The sequence below is a fragment of the Podarcis erhardii genome, assembly GCF_964252035.2.
Source record: "Podarcis erhardii genome assembly, chromosome: 14".
Taxonomy (NCBI): domain Eukaryota; kingdom Metazoa; phylum Chordata; class Lepidosauria; order Squamata; family Lacertidae; genus Podarcis; species Podarcis erhardii.
Genome location: NC_138503.1, coordinates 449,476 through 464,590, shown reverse-complemented (window position 1 = coordinate 464,590; position 15,115 = coordinate 449,476). Strand labels below are relative to the sequence as shown.

The window sequence follows — 15,115 nt, the reverse complement described above, 5'->3', positions numbered from 1 at the left end:
CATTTTTTGTGCTTCTGATGGTATCGTGTCATATTTATGTCTGATAATTTCGAAAAGCAAGCAAACCACCCCAAACCAAGGAAACCACCACAAACAGAAACTACTTGAAAAGAACCCAAAGAAAAAAGCAAATTCATTAGAAACCCTCAAACCAGCATAAACTGATATGCAAATATTGCGTACATGTTATGTTTCTAGTTATTTTGCTTTTCCTTGTGTTGCGTGTTCAGTTTAGAGTGGTTCTGCTTCTCCTCAATGATTATGACGGTTTTTTCTGTGGTTTGGGTTATTCTGCTTCTATCGTGTTTTGTGGAGAATTTGGCATTTTGGCGATGGCTTTTCACCATTTTTGTGTCTTCTCCGGTGTGTTACGGAAGGGGGGGGCATGTCTTCTTCACCTTCTTCGCTACAATATATCCATTTATTAAGGGGGGGGGAATCTATAAAATCCATAGAAAATCAATGTGCCAATTTGCTCAATTTCTCTAGGACCCCCTCACACCTCCCCTGTCCTCCATAATCCCTCAAGCAAGGTGTTAAGACCCTAATGCTGTCAAATCGCTCTGATCAGCCTTTCCTCCAGGCAATGTCAGGTGGCAGACTATGCATATTTGGGACCATTGTCTTCTCATCCCCGGTACTCAGGAAGTGTTTTTCAGTGCATATCTCTGACTCTGCATATTCCCCCTCCCTCCTCCATATGTTAATCCGGTGTAACCCAACCTCTCCTTAATGTATTCATGATGTAATCTGTGTAACCCAACCTTTCCTTAATGTATTCATGATGTAACTGGGATGTATTTTGCACTGTATTCTGGGACATGGAGTTTCAAAAGTTCATGTCACCCCTTTCTCGCTGTTCAATCTCGTCTTGAACCTGTTGCGCAATAAACTTGGATCTTCTGCACCTTGCTCCTGCCCGGCTGAGCTCATTTTCCTCCGCAGGGACCCACGGACTTAGTCCGACGAGCTGGGTGGCAGGGCAGCCTCGCACCCAGATTTTGCCGTAACAGATGGCGCCCAACGTGGGGCTTTGCGGTTCTCCTGTGTTGCTGACCGGGGGCCCTGAAATCTTCAGCCGGCACCAGGCCATTTTGCCTGGAAAGATCCTTTGGACCCCTGGCCATCTTCCGGGAGGTAATCGAATGCCCCAAGAGTTCAGCCGGGGAGCAAAGAGGGATCCAGCCGGCTTATTCATCAATCCCGGGATCATCATAGAAGACGCGTGAGTATAAGGAAAAGGAAAATCCAGTGCACTGGTGGGAAAGGGGTGGAAATCTCCTGGCAACTGAATTTTCTGCCCTCCTCTCTATCGCTCCTTCTCGCCTGTCTCTTGGTCCAATTGGTGAGAGAGACCGTGGACTGCTGCTCGACCCGAAAGGGGGGTTCTGAGCTCTATCTCTTTCTCCTCTAAAACCCCTCCAGCCAGCCGCACCAATTGGGAGTCCGAAAGTAAGACGGAGAGAGCCGGCTTGAAAGACAGCCAACTCTCCGCAACGGGCAATCCCAGTTGAAAGCAAGGGGTTGGAGTTCTTCTTCCGAACTTCCCGAGCGCCCTTACCGAGGGGGCAGGAAGGGGTCTGGCTTTCTATCACCAATCCCAGCCGCACTGGTCGGTGCCACGTAACACGTGTATCGTGCGTGAGCCCGCTTCCAAAAGCAAGGGGGATTTTCAGTTCGAAACTCTGTCCAGGGATCACCCGATCTGGCACCGCACGGCGCGGGCGTTCAGTAGGGCCCCTTTTCCTGAGATTGTGACGATAGGTAGGAGGTTGCCAGGAGGGATAGCCCATGAGGAATTGGGCAGGATTGGCAGAGTGGAAAGGAACCCCAAGTTATGGAATAGGAAATAAGACAGGAATAGGAAAGGAACCGAGTGGGTAGAGCTCGTTAAAAACGTATAAATAGGAAATAAGACAGGAATAGGAAAAGAACCGAGTGGGTGAAGCTCGTTAAGCTGTTAGGAAGTTGCCAAGCAACAAAGAAAAGGAAAAACCCTAAATAGCCCCCTGTACAAGTTACCCAAATCCTAATCAACCCCTCTCTTTCTCCCTTCTCTATCCCAGAAAAAAAAAGATAACAACAACAAAAAGCAACAACAACAACGCATGCGTATATAAAGGGGTACCCAGTCAACTAAGCATTGTGAGCCCTGCCAGTTTGGTTAACTGGTGGTGTTTGAAGAGGCAAGGAGGCTCTTAAAACCATGTGGGACCTTCCTACTAATTTCACTTAATGAAGCTAAAGGAAGCGCCCAACTCCTTGCAATAACCAACTAAAGGATGAGAATATATATGTTTACATGTTGTCTGTTATGTGTGTTGTCTGTTCCTTCTGTCTCTGACAGACTGCCTTTCTTAAGCGCGCATAGTTTAAACTGCAAGCTTGCTTCAAAATTTAAATCTAAGGAAGCCATGCTGGACCTTATCAGTCCTAAATAAGACAAAATGAGAATGAAGGGTGCAAATGTTTACCCCACCTCTTGCTTTGCCGCAACTTTTCAGATTGTGAGTCTACAGTCTATTTTGGAATGTGAATGTTTCTAATGTTTCTGGAATGTGAATGTTTCTAATGTGAATTAGATGTTTCTGCTGCAAAAGCGTAGTTGAGCACAACTGCTCTCTCAAGCTAAAATGCAGTGTCTGTTTCATTGAGCACATGCTTATGAGGATGGGTGTTCTTTCTGAGAGGGTTGTTAATGGAAGGTAGGGTCTTCGATGGACAACAGTTGTCTGTCTGTAGAGTCCAGTCATGATATCAGTCTCTAAGACCAGCCAGGGTTTCCTGGCTTCTTATTGGAAAATGCCTTCCCCACTTGTTTCAGTCTCTTTCAGGTCCCCCCCCCCTTTCTTACTTCCGTGCTGAGTGAATTTACTCCCGAGTAAGCTTCCTACAAAAGGGGGGGAGCACATTCTTTGCTAAAAGTACCCGACATCTCACTTTCCTATGTATCGTTATTTAAAAATCGTAGTTAGGCGTACTATTCCTATGCAAGTTCAGAGACATTATTAACTTTTGTATCCCGTTTAAATCAAATCCAGGACTATATTATTATTTGAGTGGTTATATCAACTGAAATAACCCTATGCTTATAAAATATTCTCTCCCAGATTCTCTTCCTATCTTATCTTAGGAAAACTGTTCTTCCTTTAGAGGTGTCAGGGGTTCAGAAGGAGAGACACAGGAGGGGGAGCAAATGGAGAGTGAGGAGGAGGAGTACGAGGGGGGAGCAGGCAGTGACAGTGGAAAGAGTTATTCCACAAGCCTCTCCAGCGAATCGGAGGACTCACAGAAGGGAGCGCCGATGGCCAGGGCGAGGGGGGTTCCAGGGGGGAAGCCCCAGGAGGAAGGGGCCAGCGGGGAGTCCCTGAGCAGCAGTTGGAAATCAGGACCAGCTTCCCCACCAGAGCGCAGTGGGGAGGGGGAGTCCCAGGAATCGGGACCAGTGCTCTCACCACCAGCGGGAGGAGAGGAGTCAGGTTTGGTCACGCCCACATCAGGAAGCGGGGAAACGGTCAGGAGGAAGGTTACCAGCTGGGCGCGCGCGCCAAGTTCAAATGTACAGGCGAGCGGCACAGGAGGGAGCCCGGGTAGGGAGCCAGGTCCTAAAGCCCGCCGGAAGGAAGGGGAAGACCAAGGGGGGTCAGCGTCAGAAGAGTCCAGGAAGGAGGAGACCCCAGAGGGCAGAAAGACCCAGCGAAGGAAAGAACAGCGTAGGAGGTGGAGCCGGGCGAGGATCTTAAACTGGTGTGGGAGGAGCAGTGAGTCAGAGGGGACTTAGCCGGTCTAGCGTCGAGACGTGGGTCTGCGCGCCCAGAGCCTTGAAATGGAAACTAAACTTCAATAAAGACTTTGTATATTATATCCACCGGGCGTTGGTCCTCTGTGAGCTGGGATCTAGAGGCAGACCTGACAGTAAGTCCCCTCTCGCCCATCTTTCACCAAGAACCTCGCAGCGAGGGGCGAAGATTGGTGCTTAACGAGCTCACAAAAGCAAGGCAAGATGACTACCGAACAGCAAATGGCAGCCCTGCAAAATGCAGTGACGCGACTCAACGAGGAGATACTCGCTTCTAGGAGGAGGGAAGACGAAGCAGCTGCTGCCTGCAAGGATCTACAAGCCAGGTTGGAAGCGCTTACAAAGCAGGGGCACCCCCCCCAAAGCCAGAGGGGATTGGGCTGGGGAAGAGAGGGGGCAGCCGTGTGTCTCATTTCGATGGGAATTTGCAGCAGTACCCTAACTTCCGAGCAGACGTGCTGTTTGCGCTGCAATTGCTGGATAGAGACTTTAGAGATGAGCAGGAGAGGGTGGGATTTATATTATCTCATTTGCATGGAGAAGCAAAAGCGTGGCTGCGCAATCTGTGGAGAGATAAGGATCCGGCGCTCCGAAGTGCGGATGCCTTCATTAAAGCCATGGATTCGTGTTTTTTATCAACAATAGACATTGATATCGCCAGAAAACAGATACATGGGCTGAAACAAGGGAGAGCCACGGTGAGGGAGTATCATTCCCGCTTCTTTGGATTGGTGAATGCGCTGGGGTGGGAAAAAAATTCAGCTGCAGTCAGAGACCTTTTCTGGGAAGGGCTGAATGGAGCTGTAAAAGACGAAATTGCAAGGGGGGAGAGACCCCAGACCACCAAAGACGTTGTGGAGAGGGCACTCACGATGAGGGTTAGGCTGGAAGGACGCCCTTGGGACAAGGAGGAAGGGCATTGGGGACGCACGCCAGCGAGAGGACCGCCCCCCTTTCCCAAGGAAGCGGCGCGCGCTCGATCCATGCCTCCGCTGGGAGAGGGAGAGGAGCCGATGGAGATAGGTGGTGCTAAGGCTCAGTCCCCAGCCGGAGCCCTAACGCCGGGAGCAGTCAAAATGAAGCCTCCTAGAGGGACCAGGAAGTGCTACATCTGCGACAGTGCTCAACACATGGCGAAAGAGTGTCCCCGGAGGATCCACAAGCACACTGCAGCCTCAGCAACAGTAACAGAATCAGTTCAGCAGACTGCACCACAGCAGGGAAACGGCACTGTCTGGCTGGAAGTGGAGCTACTGGGGCCCAGCCAGACGTATCAGTGAAGCAGTCCCCAGGCATCTTACAGCCCACAGACCCCCTCCCGCCCAAACCAGTGGTGCAGCTCACCGCATCCCTCCAGCTCCCAAATGGGCTCACCGTGGAAGTCCCCATTTCCATTGATTCTGGGAGCAATGCAGATTTTATAGGCATGGAGTTCATCCAGCAACATGGCATAGCCCTTCTGCCAGCGACGGTACCTCTGAACGTCGTCACGGTGGACGGCAGGGAGCTACTGGGAGGGCAAGTGCTACAGCAGACACCGCCAATGGTGATGCGCATTGGTAATCACCGCGAAGTCATCAGCTTCAACGTCACCCGCTTGTCAGACACGCCCATAGTGTTGGGCATGAGTTGGCTGGATAGGCACAGCCCGGCATTAGCTTGGTACCAGCGTCAACTAACCTTCGGCTCCTCCTACTGCGCAGAACACTGCATCCTGGCTAACCTGGAAGATGAGGGGCAGGAGGATGGACCACAGCTGAACTTGGGCATCCTGCAAGCAGTACCTAACAAGTACAAAGAGTTTTTGGAGGTCTTCTGCGAGAAAGAAGCGGACAAGCTGCCTCCCCACAGACCCTACGACTGCAAGATTGACCTCCTGCCGGGGGCGACGCTCCCGACGGGGAAACTGTATTCCATGTTGGAGGATGAATTGCAGGAGCTCAGGGAGTTCATAGATCACAACTTGAAGCGGGGATTCATCCGAGAGTCCAAGGCGGTGGGGGGCAGTCCCGTATTTTTTGTGGGGAAGCGGGACACGCCCCAGAAAAGGCTGATCGTTGATTACCGCGTCTTAAACCAGAAGACCAAGCCCTCAGCCTTCCCTATGCCCAAGATCGATGACTTGCTGGCGACGGTGAGGAAGGGTCGCATCTTTACCAAGTTGGATCTGCGGGGAGCGTACAATCTCATTCGCGTGCGCGAAGGTGACGAGGGGAAAACGGCCATGTTTACGCCGCTGGGCACCTATGAGTATAGAGTTATGCCTTTTGGATTACAAAATGGCTCCCACTGCTTTCAAGCATTCATGCATCATGTCTTGGCGGGTCTTCTCTACAAGAAGTGCGTCTGCTTCCTGGACGACATCCTCATCTTCTCGGAGTCGCCGGAGGATCACGAGAGGGATGTCAGGGAGGTTCTGCAACGGCTGCGGGAGCACAGGCTTTATGCCAAGCTGGAGAAGTGCCAGTTCGACAAGACGGAGGTGGACTTCCTGGGCTACAAACTGTCCGACAAGGGACTCGCCATGGACAGTACCAAGGTACGTGCAGTGCTGGACTGTAAGAGCCCACGCAATCGGAAGGAAGTCCAGAGGTTTGTCGGCTTTGCCAACTTTTATCGCAAGTTCATCAAAGGTTTCGCCATGCAGACAGCGGCCATCACCGACACCCTCAGTGCCAAGAAGAAGAAATTCATCTGGACGGAGCAGGCAGAGCAGTCCTTTCAAAAGCTCAAGAATCTCTTCGCGTCCGAGGAACACCTGCTACACGTGAACCCCAGCAGGCCCATGAGAGTGGAGACGGACGCCTCAGACAGGGCCGTCGGGGCCGTCCTGTTGCAGCAAGACCACCAGGGGGACTGGTGGCCGTGCGCTTTCTACTCCAGAAAACTCAGCAAGTCGGAGCAGAACTACACCATCTGGGACAGGGAGTTACTGGCCATACATGCAGCCTTCAAGGCGTGGCGGCACTTCCTCGTCGGAGCCAAACACACGGTGCAGGTCCGTACAGACCATAAAAACTTGGAGTACTGGCGCACGGCGAGGTTCCTGAACCAGAGACACATCCGCTGGGCGGAGTTCTTTGCAGATTTTGACTTCAGAATAGAATACATCCCTGGAAACAACAACATCATGGCGGACGCGCTGTCCAGGAAACCGCAGTATCTCGAGGAAGAGGCACCGGCGGCGGCCAAGCACATGTTCGCACCGAAGGCGTGGGCATGCGCGTCAGCCACGGTGGACCTGGACGCAGTGCGGCGCGCGCTGCAGACGGACTCCTTCGCGCGAGCCAAGATGGAGGTGGTCCGTAGCGGCACGGCGAGGGACGACGACTTCCAAATACGCGACGGCCTGCTCATCCGCAAAGGAGCCCTCTACGTACCGGGAGACAACCTCCGAGCGAAAGTCCTACAACAGATGCACGACGCGCCCAGCGCGGGACACTTCGGCAAGGAGAAGACGGTGGACTTAGTAGCCAGAGACTTTTGGTGGCCCAAGATGAGAGGGGATGTCGCGGAATACGTCAATAGGTGCGACACCTGCCAAAGGGCCAAGCCAGTACACCAGCCGCCGGCAGACCTGTTGGAACCGCTACAGACACCGTTCGAACCGTGGGAGAGGGTGGCCCTGGACTTTGTCACAGATCTGCCCAGCTCGAGGGGCAAGACGGCAGTACTCGTGGTAGTAGACTTGTTCACCAAGATGGCCCACTTCATTCCTTGCGCGAAGGTGGCTACAGCCGAGCAGACCACCAAGCTGTTTATAGACCACGTGTTCAAGGTACACGGCCTGCCACGATCCATCCTGTCCGACAGGGGGCGCCAGTTCATATCCAACTTCTGGCAAAAGCTGATGGGTTTCCTGAACGTCAAGGTCAGCCTGGCGTCGGCGCGACACCCGCAGACCAACGGGCAGGCGGAGAGAGTCAACGCCATTATGCAGCAGTACCTGAGATGCTACGCAAACCAGCAGCCCTCGACCTGGGTGGACTATCTACCGTTGGCCGAGTTTGCCTACAACAACACGAAGCACGCGTCCACGGGGGTGACGCCGTTTTTCGCCAACAATGGGCGGCATCCCAGAACCTTCCCGGGTTTGGAGACGGTGAAGGCAGGGGAGCCGCAGGGAGCAGAGGCCGTTGCAGCGGAATTGCAGGAGATCCACGAGCAGCTCAGGAGGCAGTTAGAGGTGGCGAAACAGGCTTACAAAGTGCAGGCAGACCGACACAGGAGGGTGGGGGAAGACATCAGGGTAGGAGACTGGGTGTGGTTAGCGGCCCAGGCAGTTCCAGCCAGATCGCTGGCCAAGAAGAAGCTGGGGCACAAGCAGCTAGGGCCGTACCAAGTAGAGGCGCAGATCAACCCAGTGGCCTTCCGGTTGACACTCCCGGAGGGGTCCAGAATGCACCCGGTCTTTCATAGATCAGTGCTCACACCCTACAGAGAGCCCCACAGGTTTCAGGCACCAGGGACAGCGCCAGACCAGCTCAGGGAAGCGCCCAAAAAGGGGGGGTCGCCGAGAGGGGAGCCACTCAATGAAGCCACAGAGATTTTAGACTCAAGGTGGGGGGAGGACGGGATCGAATATCTTCTCGCCACAGAGGACACCCCGGCCAGCGCCAACAGGTGGGTGCAGGATTACGCATTGGAGGAGCAGTGGCTCAAGGAAGAATTCCATACACTTTTCCCGCACAAGCCCATGCCGGCGGGCCTTTTTGACGACTGTCTGTTCACACCCACACACTCAGCCAGCACTTTCCGGGGTTTCTCTTCAGCTGAGGAATCGACTCCGGGAGGCAGTTCCCCAGAGGGATCACTCTCAGGGTTTGGCACGGGGGGATCTTATTGGTGGGAGGACCAACCCGAAGTGGGCTGGCGCAGAGACATGCCGAAGGGACCCTGGGAAGTAGAGTCACCTCAGGCGACAGAGGGAGAGGGGGTCTTGGGTGATTTGGGGGCGGCTTCAGATTTCGAACACACCGCCCAGGAGATGGAAGCGGAGGAAATCGCCGTCGACGAGCCCATGGAGGACTTCCCGGACTTATCATGCTGGATGCACGCCTCGGGGGACGAACTGTATCCTGAAATTACCCCCACAACACTGGAGCACCCGGAACCCGCACCTGAAGAGGGGGAGGGGGGAAGGGGGGGCTTCGAGGGGGGGATGGATGTCAGGGGTTCAGAAGGAGAGACACAGGAGGGGGAGCAAATGGAGAGTGAGGAGGAGGAGTACGAGGGGGGAGCAGGCAGTGACAGTGGAAAGAGTTATTCCACAAGCCTCTCCAGCGAATCGGAGGACTCACAGAAGGGAGCGCCGATGGCCAGGGCGAGGGGGGTTCCAGGGGGGAAGCCCCAGGAGGAAGGGGCCAGCGGGGAGTCCCTGAGCAGCAGTTGGAAATCAGGACCAGCTTCCCCACCAGAGCGCAGTGGGGAGGGGGAGTCCCAGGAATCGGGACCAGTGCTCTCACCACCAGCGGGAGGAGAGGAGTCAGGTTTGGTCACGCCCACATCAGGAAGCGGGGAAACGGTCAGGAGGAAGGTTACCAGCTGGGCGCGCGCGCCAAGTTCAAATGTACAGGCGAGCGGCACAGGAGGGAGCCCGGGTAGGGAGCCAGGTCCTAAAGCCCGCCGGAAGGAAGGGGAAGACCAAGGGGGGTCAGCGTCAGAAGAGTCCAGGAAGGAGGAGACCCCAGAGGGCAGAAAGACCCAGCGAAGGAAAGAACAGCGTAGGAGGTGGAGCCGGGCGAGGATCTTAAACTGGCGTGGGAGGAGCAGTGAGTCAGAGGGGACTTAGCCGGTCTAGCGTCGAGACGTGGGTCTGCGCGCCCAGAGCCTTGAAATGGAAACTAAACTTCAATAAAGACTTTGTATATTATATCCACCGGGCGTTGGTCCTCTGTGAGCTGGGATCTAGAGGCAGACCTGACAAGAGGGTTCTGTATAAAGCTGGGTACTTTTATTTTCCTCTTCCTTAGTACATTATAGGAGCATTGATTGTGCTCTATTCCCCAGTAGTGCCTGTGTACATACGTAAGTGTGTGTCTCTTTGGTAGTACAAATCTTGCGGTGAAATCTTGCTGTGAACCCTATTTTGGAGGGCTGGACTAGGTGACCCAAGGGTCCCTTTCAACTCTCCCAATTTGTGGCTGTGTGGAAGGACATGTGTCCGCAAGCATTGGAGGGTAATTCTTAAATTCTGGTGTGGTGTTGGAGTTGAAATTCAGCCTAGCTTTGCTCTTTAATTTTAAAAGGTGAGACGTGAAGCTGTGATGTTTTGAAGCACAACTGGTAATATCAAGCATTTGAGTGATTACAGTGTTTATCATTTTGTCTACTATTTAAAAATCAGACTTCAAAGTCAATTCAAAGTTTAAACACATACAAATACATATGGGCCTTGACCAATCCTATAAATAAAGGTCAGAAAAAAAAAATTTTTTTTGTCTGCAAATGGTAAGGCTAAAATGACTTAGAATGTTAAAAATCCTATGAATTCTGACTCTGGCCATTTTTTCCCATATATAAGGGCGTGGCATTGTTCCGCGAATGGCCAGAGGGATATTAGCCCTTTCCTGTACATAAAGGAAGCAGTCCCTTTGCTTGGGCTGCAATTGCTACCTTTCGTGAATACTTCAATTGCTGAGTTTCTCTTTTTTGTTTAAATCTAACCCTATTTTTAAAATCTACTCCTTACCCTTCCCTTCCTTTATTCAAATTCTAATTTAGCCAAAAGATTCAACATTTTCAATAGTATAAAAGGTTTGCTGGGACATGAACTCTGCACATGCACAGAGGCTAGATCAGCTAAAAAAAAAGGAAAAAAGAAAAAGAGAGAGAGAGGAAGGAGGGGGGAGAGCTTGGGCTGCAGGGAGAAAATTTATCCAAATTTCCTTATGTAAAACTTGGAACCATTGACGGAAATCACCCTTAATGTGTCCTTTGCTCCAGGGGCTACGTAAGACAAAAGGACCATCAAAGTCAAGAGGTTGCCAAGTTTCAAATCTTAACATGCCAAATTCTTTTCACAGGTAAATATCAAAGCAGTCCCCCCCTCAATGGGATTTAAATCACAGACTTTGTTTGTGTGCATTTTAGGAACAGCATTTCCTGACGGGCTTCTCACATGAAATAATTTTCCCTTTTAACAGGATATGTGAACCCCGATAACAAAGTGTTTGTCCCTTTTTCCTCCCACAGCAACTTTCTTTCTGTTCTGTGAAACAAGTCTGAATCCCTGCTATATTAGTGACTTCCATCTCTTTGTGGCTTTGACACTTTTAGAGTTATAAATAATCTGTTTTCATTTATTTAATCCGTTTTTCCATGATGTCTATGAAGTTAATCGAAGCACAACCAAACATTGTTTGTGGAATGGTATTTGTTTACCTTTTGCCTGAGCATTTCTTATTAATTCTGTCATTTTGGCTAGTTCAAGGTACTTGCACAACTTTAAATTGTCATTAAGTCATTTCCCAGTATTTTGCTATTAACATTCTAGCCGATGTTGTCACATCAAGAAACACTCTTTTATTTTCATTGTTACTTCAGATTTCTTAAAATTTTGTGTCTTAGCATTTATTTATTTTGGTTCCTCATAGGTCATTGTGTGTGTGTGTGTGTGTGTGTGTGTGTGTGTGTGTTATTATTATTTTAACTCTGTCTTTTAAGTCCACCCGGCCCTTACAGGATATCACTTCTACAAATGTGTTACTACAGATCCAATGAAAAGCTTCATCACCACAAGACCTGCAACAACAACAGACACCAAAGTTTTCAAAGTGGCCACAGCTATCTCTTTCAAAGGATATAGACTGCCGGGGGAGTGGGGCTGACAAAGGGGGGAGGAGTTGAATTGCAAGGACATTTTCTCACTTTTGAACCTCAAGATACATGTGTAAAAATATCACAATTGTCTCAAGATATGCAACTGATACTTAATTAGTTTGTTTTGTATTATGTGTTATTATGTAGGAATGTTGAAATGTGTCTGACAGTGTGTTATTTCCACAAATGGGGGGGGCTATTTTTGTGGCTATTTTTGTGTGTAATTGTTTTTATGTCTAATGTCTTATTCCTTACACCCCAGTGGAGGATTCTCATACATTTTATGCCTTTTAACAGATCAGGCTATTATGTAGTCCAATGTTTAGAATTAGATAAATTTATAACCACATTTTGTTGTCCCACCTGGCACACTGCCAACCTTCCCTACCCATTTTAAATGTGTTAAAACTCGCTTTACCAAGGAGAAGCTTCAGGAAGGTGTATATGCCTTGATTTAGCAGGAATGATCCCTTATAGAGTTAAATTAACTAATTTGGACAGGTGCCCTTTTAAGAATGGTTGTGTTAACAGATTGCTTTGGAAAGTTGAGAACCATGGGGCAAGATAAATTCAAATTGGACTCTGTGTGAATTGGGCAAGTGTATCCAGGCTGCAATTAGCTTTTGGTCCTTTTAAGTGCAAGCGAGCAACTTCCCATGAGTGCAAGACCAGAGCCTACAATAATAAAACCCCATAGGAAGGCCAAGGCAAAGACATTTCCCTCAGGACGTGTCCAAACCTGTGCCAGCTGTGGTGAGTGCCAGGCAACATGGCTAATATGAAAGCCCTAAGTGGATTCACCAGGGATTGCCACTACTGTGACACCATGCCGGTGTGAGAACACAGAAGAGCTACCTTGACACCTGAGAACACAAAAATGGCGGGGGACAAAGCAAACTGCATTTTTTTTTCCCTCAGTCAGTAGTGGACCTTCCTGCTAAATGTAAAGCATAGACCACTATTGAACAAAATACAACAGGTGTTCTTTTATGTGATATCCTATATCCAGCTATCTTCACTACTATACTTGCAAATAACCTTAAGAGGCATGCTTTGCAAGTCCCTTTTCAGGTTTGCATAAACCCACACATCTGGTATGGTAGATACCAAGTTATTATTTAGCGCATATCTATATAACACGCGCGTACATTGTATTGGTCCGTGTTGCTCCCTCCTTTGCTACCCTGCTCAACCCACCTCCTCTTTTTCCATTAGATCCTACTCCCATTCACAGGGCACCCATACCTTCACCGAGATTTAGGGTGCGGAGAAAAGATTTGCAAGTTCTTACAGAACTTTAATGCAAATCTATCTCCGAATGGGGGACTGTTACGGAAGGGGGGGGCATGTCTTCTTCACCTTCTTCGCTACAATATATCCATTTATTAAGGGGAAAAAATCTATAAAATCCATAGAAAATCAATGTGCCAATTTGCTCAATTTCTCTAGGACCCCCTCACACCTCCCCTGTCCTCCATAATCCCTCAAGCAAGGTGTTAAGACCCTAATGCTGTCAAATCGCTCTGATCAGCCTTTCCTCCAGGCAATGTCAGGTGGCAGACTATGCATATTTGGGACCATTGTCTTCTCATCCCCGGTACTCAGGAAGTGTTTTTCTGTGCATATCTCTGACTCTGCATATTCCCCCTCCCTCCTCCATATGTTAATCCGGTGTAACCCAACCTCTCCTTAATGTATTCATGATGTAATCTGTGTAACCCAACCTTTCCTTAATGTATTCTTGATGTAACTGGGATGTATTTTGCACTGTATTCTGGGACATGGAGGGAGTTTCAAAAGTTCATGTCACCCCTTTCTCGCTGTTCAATCTCGTCTTGAACCTGTTGCGCAATAAACTTGGATCTTCTGCACCTTGCTCCTGCCCGGCTGAGCTCATTTTCCTCCGCAGGGACCCACAGACTTAGTCCGATGAGCTGGGTGGCAGGGCAGCCTCGCACCCAGATTTTGCCGTAACAGGTGTTTTGTCATTTCTGGGGTGGGTTTCCAATTTTTGTCCTTCTGATGGTATTAGTGTCATATTTATGTCTGATAATTTTGAAAAGCAAGTAAACCACCCCAAACCAAGGAAACCACCCCAAACAGAAACTACATGAAAAGAACCCAAAGAAACAAGTTAAATACTGAAAAGCAATTCCACCAGAAACACCCAAACCAGTGTGAACTTATCTGCTATGTATTGTGTGCAAGTCATGTTTCTAGTGATTTTGCTTTTCTTGGTGTTGTTTGTTCAATTAAGGGTGACTCTGCTTCACCTCAATTGGTTTTAATGATTCTGATGTTTCTTCTTTGTTTTGGGTTATTCTGCTTCTTTCAAGTTTTGTGGTGAATTTGTCATTATGGTGATAGTTTTTCATTGTTTTTGTGTCTCCTCCAGGGTTTCCTTGGTTAGGAGTGATTTGCTTCCTTTTTGAAATTATCAATAACATAAAATTGACACAATACCATTAGAATCACAGAAATCAGAAATCTTGTTTTGTTTAGGGTTAGGGTTAAGGTTGGGTTGGGGGTTCTGTTTCGTTTAGGGTTAGGGTTGGGGGTAGCATTAGGGTTAGGGTTAGGGTGAATCTTAGGCTTAGAGTGTATGGGTTAGGGTTAGGGTGTTAGGGTTATGGGAAGAGGGTTTGGGTTGGGGGGAGATGGTTAGGGTTAGTGTTAGTGGGAAAAGGTTAGGGGTTAGAATTAGAAGGTAAGGGTAAGATGAAGGGGTTGTCAGGTTCAGGGTTAGGCAGAGGCTTAGCATTAGGGTCTTGTTTCGTTTAGGGTTATGGTTAGTGTTAAGTTGTGGGTAAACATATCAGACTACACAGCGATTCTTCAAACAGCTCTTGTTTATTCAGAGGCCAGAACAGAACTGAGCTGAAGGGTTCAGTCAGCCTGCTTATATAGAGCTCCAGTACACATAATTGTAACAACTTTCTAAAACTATCCAATCACTGAACGTCACTTTTGATCCCTTATTTGCATAACTATCTACAGTATCCCCCTGCTGGCCCAGGGTCAGAACTTCAGTACATAACACCCCTCCCCACCGAGATAAGGTGTTAGTTAAAATTGTAATGGTTTCCTTATATACAGCACTACACGTAATGGTTCAATTAGGCACAAAAGCATATTGGTTACAATTCACATACTTCCATTAGACCAACAGTATTACATGTCCAACAACATAGTCCTTTAAATAAGTTGGGCGCTTGGAAACTCTGCCAGACTGCCGGGGAGCGGTACCCAGGTCCGGTGGGCCACCTGGTATGAGCGAGGTCCAGTGAGTCCCACTACTGTGGCTGGCACCCAAGGAATGTCCCCCACAAAGTTCATAGAATCATAGAATCATAGAGTTGGAAGAGACCACAAGGGCCATCGAGTCCAACCCCCTGCCAAGCAGGAAACACCATCAGAGCACTCCTGACATGGTTGTCAAGCCTCTGCTTAAAGACCTCCAAAGAAGGAGACTCCACCACACTCCTTGGCAGCAAA

At 49.4% G+C, this 15,115-nt stretch overlaps 1 long non-coding RNA gene across 1 annotated transcript; it reads right to left on the bottom strand.

Moving 5' to 3' along the window:
- Nucleotides 1-724: 724 nt before the first annotated feature.
- Nucleotides 725-13,506, bottom strand: LOC309328942. The gene is made up of 2 exons (XR_014150928.1): nucleotides 13,304-13,506; nucleotides 725-764 (listed from the first exon to the last, which is right to left on the bottom strand). It is a non-coding gene; the product is annotated as an uncharacterized lncRNA (long non-coding RNA).
- Nucleotides 13,507-15,115: the final 1,609 nt, after the last annotated feature.